Source organism: Theobroma cacao, chromosome 4 (assembly GCF_000208745.1).
Source record: "Theobroma cacao cultivar B97-61/B2 chromosome 4, Criollo_cocoa_genome_V2, whole genome shotgun sequence".
NCBI classification, from domain to species: domain Eukaryota; kingdom Viridiplantae; phylum Streptophyta; class Magnoliopsida; order Malvales; family Malvaceae; genus Theobroma; species Theobroma cacao.
In genome coordinates, this window is record NC_030853.1 from 10,116,515 (window position 1) to 10,125,930 (window position 9,416).

Here is a 9,416-nt window from a genome sequence, read left to right on the forward strand (position 1 = left end):
CAATATTTTTACTCTTTTTCACTGAAACAAAGTCTAGAATGGTCTAGAAATACTCGAGTTCACAAAAACTTAAAAATTTTTTACCCGAGATGAAAAATAACCATTTTGCCTCTACCTTGAAAATCATCATTATTTTTATTTCCTTCATCATTTACCCTTATTTTCATCATTCATTTATGCCTTAGGCCTGCTTAGGCTTTAATATTGTTTGAAAGCCTACTTCTAAGGGCTCATTAAGGAAATGACAAAATTATCCCTGGCCCATGTTATCGTGTCTACACCTAGTTACGAGGCTGTAGAGGTCGAGGTCTCACAAGACCACATAGATTCCCTATCTTAGAAAGCACCTTTTTCCTTAGATATGATTATAATTGCAAAATGTGTTTAATAACAGGTGTTTGCCCTTGTCTAGGTAAGAATGTCACCTAAAACACAAGCTGCCTCAAGATGGATAGGGGAGCAAGATGCTCCTAATGAGATGACAGATAGGCCACGGGCACCCACCTTTAGGAGGTGAGGTAGACGTGGCAAGGCCACTAAGCCGGTGAGGGCGGATATGCTTATGAGTAGACGAGAGGAGGGACAGTCTTCAAGCGATGCGGATAGACAACCAACTGGGGGCATCACCATCGAGGACTTGGCGGTAGGCCTGCAAGGAGTTAATCGGGTTGTAGAGATGATGGCAACCCATATGGACGATATATAGAGGACAGTGGAGGGGAGACCTGCAGTACAAGAATCCCCTAGGTCCCAAAGGCAGGCTAATCACCAACATCTTGAGGTTAAGAGAGGTCATTTAGAGATTTCTTTTCCTGATTTCCTAAAGCTTAAGCCTTCGTCATTTTCAAGGTCTGAAGCATCGGAGAAACCCCAGATTTTCTTGGATAAGATGGAGAAAATTTATAAGGCCTTGGGATGGTTTAGTACTATATCAGTCGAGCTAGCCGCCTTCTCATTAGAGGACGTGGCGCAATAGTGGTATGGCTCATTGCGTAGAGGTAGGCCAGTGGATGCAATGCTGTTGACTTGGAAAGAGTTCAGTATAGCCTTCTTAGATCGATTCTTACCACTCAATGTACGTAATGCACGGGTTAGGGAGTTTGAGGCATTAGTACAGACCCCAAGTATGATGGTGTCAGAATACGACATCAAATTCATGCAACTGGCTCGCTATATGCCCTATCTAGTTTCTACTAAGGAGATGAAGATTTAAAGGTTTATGGATGGGCTAGTGGAGCCATTGTTTAGGGCTGTGGCATCCCAAGATTTCAATACCTAGTTTGCAGCAGTGGATTGCGCTCAGCGGATTGAGACGAGGACCAGTGAGAGTAGGGCTACGAGGGATAGACCAAAGAGGGCCAAGATAGAGGGCTATCAATGTCGTAGAGACTTTAGTGGTAGTATTTCATTCTCTGGTGGTCAGGGCCCACAAAGGGACTCACGATTACCCCAACAGGGGAGTAACTTGCTTAGTGCTAGTATTGGGGCGGGATAAAGAACCGTCAGTGTTGGGAGGCCGCAAGATTCGAGGCAGAGTAGTCAAGTTATCCGTCGTTGCAATACTTATGGGGGACTGCATAGAGGCAGATGCCTTCGTCCTATGGGAGTTTGTTTCTTATGCTGTTAACCTAGACATATTAAAAGGAATTGCTCGATGGCTCATCAATCCCAAGTTTCTGCATGCGATTCCACCCAACCAACCTCGTTTGCTCTTTCAGTAGCCTCCGGATCTGATCGGGAGGCTAGCGGATCAAGAGGTAGAGGTGCTATTACTTCCTCTCAAGGTAGGCCTTCTAGGTCTGGACATTAGAGTTCTGTCGGTAGGAGTCACGCAAGGGTGTTTGCTTTAACACCGCAGGAAGCCCAGACATCCAACGCAGTGGTATCAGTTATTATCTCAGTTTGTAATATGAATGCTCAGGTATTGTTTGATCTTAGTGCTACCTACTCTTTCATTTCTCCATTTTTTGCATTTCTTTAGGTAAAGATCATGTTATAAGAGAAGAACAATTAGTGGTGTCTACCCTTTTGAAAAGAGGTATTTGTGGTAGAATGGGAATATAAGTCCTATATTGTTTGGGTCAAGGACAAAGAAACCTTGGTATATCTAGTTGTATTAGACACCTTAGATTTTGACGTGATCTTGGGAATGGATTGGTTATCGCCCTGCCATGCCAGCGTGGACTGTTATGATAAATTGGTTAGATTTGATTTTCCCGGTGAACCATCATTTGGTATTCAAGGGGATAGGAGCAATGCTCCAATCAATTTGATATCTATTATGTCTACTAGAAGGCTATTAAGACAAGGTTGTCAAGGTTACTTGGCTGTTGTAAGGGATACCCAAGCAAAGGTCAGAGACATAAGCCAAGTGTCGCTAGTGAATGAGTTCATAGATGTATATCCCAAGGAACTACCAAGTTTGCCTCCGGAGCGAGAGATTGAATTTTGCATAGATTTGATTCTCGACACTAGACCTATATCCATGCCCCCATATAGAATGGCACTTGCAAAGCTTAAAGAGCTTAAGGATCAGTTAGAAAAGTTGTTGGATAAAGACTTCATCCGTCCTAGCGTCTCACCATGGGGAGCACAGATGGTATTTGTAAAGAAGAAAGATGGGTCGTTTAGAATGTGCATTGACAACCGACAACTTAATAAAGTGACGGTGAAGAATAAGTACCCCATTCCAAGAATAGATGATTTATTTGATCAACTACAATGAGCACAATGTTTCTCTAAGATAGATCTGCGATATGAGTACCATCAGTTGAGGATCCGAAATGAAGATATACCAAAGATCGCATTTCAAATAAGATATGGGCACTATGAATTCTTGGTGATGTCATTCAAGCTTACGAATGCCCTTGCGACCTTTATGGATTTGATCAATCAAGTGTTCAAGCCCTATTTGGACAAGTTCGTGGTGGTGTTTATTGATGACATCTTGATCTACTTGAAGAGCCGAGAGAAGCACGAGCAACACCTTAAGATAGTGCTTCAAACTTTGAGAGAACATCGATTGTATGCCAAGTTCTCCAAGTGTGAATTCTTGCTTGAAAGTGTTGCATTCTTGGGACATGTGGTATCGAAGGATGGGGTACAAGTCGATCAAAAGAAAGTTGGGGCAATGGAAAAGTGGCTAAGGCCAACATCAGTTACGGAGATTAGAAGCTTTTTAGGTTTGGCTGGCTATTAACGTTGTTTTGTGAAGGACTTCTCCAAAATAGTCACCCCTCTGACTAAGCTGACACGAAAAGATACAAAATTTGAGTGGTCAGATGCTTGTGAGGATAACTTTGAGAAGCTTAAGGCATGTCTCACCACAGCTCCAATATTAAGCCTACCACAAGGCACAGGGGGTTATACGGTATTTTGTGATGCATCGTGGGTTCATTTAGGATGTGTATTAATGCAGCATGGGAAGGTGATTGCATATGCATGAAGACAACTTAAAAGGAATGAGCAAAATTACCCCGTACACGATTTGGAGATGGCAGCAATCTTGTTTGCCTTACAGATTTAGAGACATTACTTGTATGGTGAGACTTGCAAGATATATACGGACCATAATAGTCTAAAGTATATATTTCAGCAGAGGGATCTTAACTTGCAACAACATAGGTGGATGGAGTTGCTAAAGGATTATGATTGTACTATTCTTTACCATCCCGGTAAGGCAAATGTAGTGGTGGATGCCTTGAGCCAAAAATCAATGGGGAGCCTGGCACATATCTCTACAGATAGGAGATCTTTGATTAGGGAGATGCATAGCTTGGGAGACAAGGGTGTGCATTTGGAAGTTTTGGAGGCAATTACATTGCTAGCACATTTTAAAGTGAGGCCTATTTTAATAGATCAAATCAGCGAAGCTCAAGGTAATGATGAGTTCGTAACTAAGGCCTTAGAGGACCCTCAAGGAAGGAAAGGAAAGATGTTTACTAAAGGTACAGATGAAGTATTGAGGTATGAAACTAGACTTTATGTGCCTAATAGTGATGGATTGAGGAGAGAAATATTGGAGGAGGCGCACATGGTAGCCTATGTGGTACATCCAAGGGCTACAAAGATGTATCAAGATTTGAAAAAGGTATATTGGTGGGAAGGACTTATGAAAGATGTAGCTGAGTTTGTCTCCAAGTGCCTAGTTTGTCAACAGGTTAAGGCCAAGCATCAAAGGCCTTCAAGGCTACTATAGCCATTACCAGTTCCTGAATGGAAGTGGGAGCACGTTGCAATGGACTTTGTAATGGGCTTGCCTCAAACTAGTGGGGGTTATGACTCCATTTTGATCATAGTAGACCGGTTAACTAAGTCAGCCCATTTTCTTTCTATTAAGACTACTTACGGGGCTGCCCAGTACACTCGAGTTTATGTGGATGAGATAGTATGACTGCATGGTATCCCCATTTCTATAGTATCTGACAGAGGAGCACAATTCATCAGTAGGTTATGGGGAAAGTTGCAGGAAGCGTTGGGCACTAAGTTGGATTTCAACATGGCTTTCCACCCTCAGACTGATGGGCAATTGAACGAACAATACAGACATTGGAAGATATGCTGAGGGCATGTGTAATAGACCTTGGGGTTAAATGGGATCGGTATCTACCCTTAGTGGAGTTTGCTCACAACAATAGTTTCCCAGCTAGCATCCATGTGAGACCTTGTCAAGTTCGATTAAAAGACGGTATTGTACCGAGTGGTACAACTAAGTTAAATCGAGCCTTGAACTAGTTCAAATAGAAATTCTAAGAGGAATTTGAAAATTTTAAAACACACAGAATGGCTTAGAATAGTGATTTGGAGTTCAAGGTCCAGTTTGGAGTCCATCAGAAAATTGACCAATTAGGGACAAAACGGTCATTTTATCATTTGATGATAAAATGGAGATTTTTAGCCAAGATTTGATCACATTTGACCAAGAATAATTACACGAAATATAATTATGATTATTGGAGTATAAAATGATGTTTAGCCGTAAAAATTGTGATTCCCGGTATTTATAGAGCACAAGGGTAAAATGGTAATTTTGCCACTAGAGGACTAAACAGAAATTTTTTAAAACAATTTTTGCCCCATTTGGTTAATATTGATCACTATTAGTGTTATTTTAGGTTGAAAAGTAGAAATAATGAGATTCAGGTACATTTCGGAGTATAGGGGCAAAATCGTAATATTTTCGTCCCGAAGGCAAATCAGTAAAATTTTCGCCCCAGCACTTGTCAAGACCAAGGGATTTTATTTGTGGTAGGATTGGATAAATACCAGAATATTTGTGGTGAAAAATTAAGAAGAAAAAGTCAAAAAGTTAAAAATTGGGCCAATAAGCATGTGACACATGGCATGCTTGATTATTTTATTATTTTCTATAGAAATCAACCCATTAAATCCCCAATTCCCTCACCATATTCGGCCTAGGCATCCAGAAACAAGAAAAAAGGAAGAACAAAAGGAAAAACAAGAAAACCTAGGTGGAAATTCAAAGAAAAAGTGAAGAAATCAAGGAAACAAGCTAGGTAAGTTAAAATTTCTTTAATTCTCCTTGATACCTAGCTTACCCATGCTTTTGTTCTTGATTTCCATGGTTGAATATTGAGTTGTCATGATGAATTCAATTCTGAAAAATGGGTATGGAAGAGGAATTGTTGTTGGAATAATTTGATTTTAAACTATGTTAGTGTTTAAGGATAGTTAAGCATGGTTATGAACAAAAACACAAAAGAAATATTCAATTTCTCTAGGGTTCCTTGTTGGCCGAACCATGAGGGCTGAATATCAATGGGGGATTGTTTTTATTTCAAGGAAAATGGCATGAAAAATGATGAATTAAGGTGAAACGGTTATGTAGAGAAAAAATTCGATGCTAGTGCACCAAATGACCAAATTTTTCTATAAGGAATTGTGAGGGTTCTAATGCTGAATTTGGCTTTATTTAAATGTATGTGGTAAATTAAGGTATTAGAGGAGAAATGAATTAATTTGGAGGTGATTTGGACACAATCGTCGATTAATCGGGTGATCGGTCGAATTTAATCGATACCGTGATTAAGCGGTAATCAGACATATTTTTGCATTTACATATCAAGCATTAGTAATTTAAATTAATTTATATCAATTTAGGGACAATATAGTAAATTCCTTGACTTTGTTATTTGTCAAGGTGGTGAGACGTCCGGAAAAGGCAAAGGAATTGCGCCTGAGGGCTATTAGTCCGAGTGCACCCGGAATCTGGATTTTCGATACCGGTGAGTGGACTTGCATTTCAAACTTGTTTTGGGAAATATGAAAGATTCTATCCAACTTGTCTTAGAAAATGTACCTTGGGAACAAGCTTTTAGTAAAATGATTTTATATTGTGAAAATGTGCTATACAATGGTTTATGTGTTATCACAATATGATAAAATGCATGATATGCATTGGATGCTTCTTTACATGTTGATTTGAACCCGGCTATGTGCGAGTAGGAGTGCACATAAGCCGTTGCTGACCCGGCTATGTGCGAGTAGGAGTGCACATAAGCCGTTGCTGACCCGGCTATGTGTGAGTGGGAGTGCACATAAGCCGTTGTTGCCTCCGTAGCTTATAGGGCTGGATGCTTCGTGATCTTCCACCCTATGAGTGCTTTGATAGGTATGATCTGTGGCGAAGTATGACTCTCCACCCAAGAGCTTGGAGGAGGAGGGAAGGGACTGCTCCGTTGCTTCGTGATCCGGAGTGAAGTGCACCTCTTGCCGAGTGAAGGGGGGGATGCTTCGTGATCTCCCACCCCCTAGTGACAATAGCATAAGCCGTTGCATATGAGATGATGATGATGGGATGATGTGCATGATGATGATGATGGGATGGTGTGCATGTTGATGATGGGTATATGGTTGTAAATGCAAATATGTAAGCATTTGTTTTGTTGAAATTTGGAAGTTTACATGTGTTACATGTTGCTATTGTTATTTTAGCAGGATGACTTGTTTTAAGGGAAAAAGGAGACTTTTTCCTTGATGTTCTGGTTCTCGCTGCAGCGAGAATGAAGTTCGCTACAGCGAGAAACTTTCTGTCCATTTTGCTAACTTGTGGGTTTTTGCCATATTTCCCATTTCTTTGGTACCATAGTTGAGCATGGATTTTTGTAAAGTGATTTACTCATGTGGGGTTTACATGAGGGGTTTAAAGGAGCTAAAACAATTGCATGGTTTTAAGAAAACGAATACATCATGATTTCGATAAACATTCCTTATTGTATGCTTGTTCCCTCCTTGTTCACTCACTGAGTATTGTACTCACGTTTTATAAAAATTCATGTTTTCAGATCAGGTGACTGTTGGACTCTAAATCGAGGAGTCCTCGTAGTGCATCTCCTAGGTATGTGTCTAGCATTCGATAGTAATCTCTTTTATTGTAAATGTCTCCGCTGGAAGTCATGGGTTCTTTTATATTGTGAATACAATCTAACAATGTGAATATGTGTATGCAATGTAAATTGCTAAATACATGACTAATAAGTGCATGTATATTATTATCGGTAATGCCATTGTGTTTTGGCTATGTTCACACCCGAAAAAAGGTGTGTGTGTATGCATGATATGATAAATTTGTTAAGCAAAGGTAAATGGATAGGCTTGCTTGGGCTTAGTGAGCTATGCTCATTGAGCTCATGCGTCGGTCATGGCCCGAAAAATTAGGTCGTGACAATAGGTACCATGGTATGCCACCGTTCCCTTCGGGGATGGAAGAATAATGTTGGTATCAGAGCAAAGAGCTGTAACTTGATCCCTGAGAACTCTCGCCTGTGAACAGGGTCGAAGCGTGACTCTCCGCCTAGGGGCTTATAGGGCTGGATGCTTTGTGCTCTTCCACCCTATGAGTGCTTTGATAGGTACCCTTTGTTGCCTCCATAGCGAAGGAGGGGATGCTCCGTGATCTCCCACCCCTAGTGACAAACTTGGTATCAGAGCAAAGAGTTTTACCCGATCCCTGGGAACTCTCACTCGTGAATAGGGGCGAAGTGTGGCTCTCCGCCCAAGGGTTTATGGGACTGGATGCTTCGTGATCTTCTACCCTATGAGTGCTCTGATAGGTACCGTTTGTTACCTCCGTAGCGAAGGGGGAGGATGCTTCGTGATCTCCCACCCCCTAGTGCCAATAGTGGTATCAGAGCTCTAGGTTTGTCTAGGTCCTAGGGCTTTCATTTGTTGGTCCAGAGGGAGTGTCGGGTTTTTATGTGGGAACTTCGGCTTGTTAAGTGTGAACCGCGGCACATTTTACGACCAAGGGACCGCATAGATTCTCAATCTTAAAAACCACCTTATCTTTTTAATAGTGGTTAATGACAGGTGTTTGCTCTTGTCTAGATAAGAATGTCGCCTAAGACACGGGCCACTTTAAGATAAATGGGGGAGCAAGATGCCGCTACTGAGATGACTAATAGGCCACGGGCACCCACCTGTAGGGGGTGAGGTAGACGTGGCAGGGTCGCTAGGCCGGTGAGAGCGAGTACACCTATGAATAGGAGAGATGAGGGACAACCCTTAGGTGAGACTGTTAGGCCACCGACGAGAGGCACTACTATTGAGGACTTGGCAGCGGGTCTGCAGGGAGTCAATCGGGTTGTAAAAATGATGGCAGCCCGTATGGAGTATATATAGAAAATAGTAGAGGGGAGACATGTGGAGCAAGAGTCTCCTAGTTCCCAAGGCTAGACAGACTGCCAACGTCCTGAGGGTTATCAAGTTCGTAGAGACTTTAGCAGTGGGATTTCATTTTCTAACTGTCAAGGCCCGTATGGGGAATTAAGGTTACCCCAACAAGGGAGTAACGTGATGAGTACCAATGTTGAGTCAGGGTAGGAAGCTTTTGTTGGAAAGAGGCAACAACAAGACTCAAGGCAAATTAGTCAGGCTATTCCTCCCTGTGATAATTGTGGAAGACGACACAGAGGACGATGCTATTTTCCCATGAAAACTTGTTTTGGTTGTGGCCAGCTTAGACATAGGGTGAGGAACTGTCCGATGGCCCAACAATCGTAAGGTTCTGTTTGTAGTCCTAATCAGCCATCTTTGTCTGCTCCTTCGGCAACTGTTTTAATTGGCCAAGAGGTTAACGAGATAAGAGATAGAGGCGCTGGTGCTACCTCTCGGGGTAGGCCATCTGGGTCCAGACATCAGAGTTCTGTTGGTAGAGGCCAGGCAAGGGTGTTTGCTTTAACACAGTAGGAAGCCCAAACATCTAATGTCGTGGTCTCAAGTATTCTTTCAATTTGTGATATGAATGCTCGGGTACTATTTGATCCTGGTGCTACTCATGCTTTTATCTCTCCATGTTTTGCATCTTGGTTGGGTAGAGATCGTGTTAGGAGAGAGGAACAATTAGTAGTGTTTACTCCTTTAAAGGAGATATTTGTGGCCGAATGGGAATATGAGTC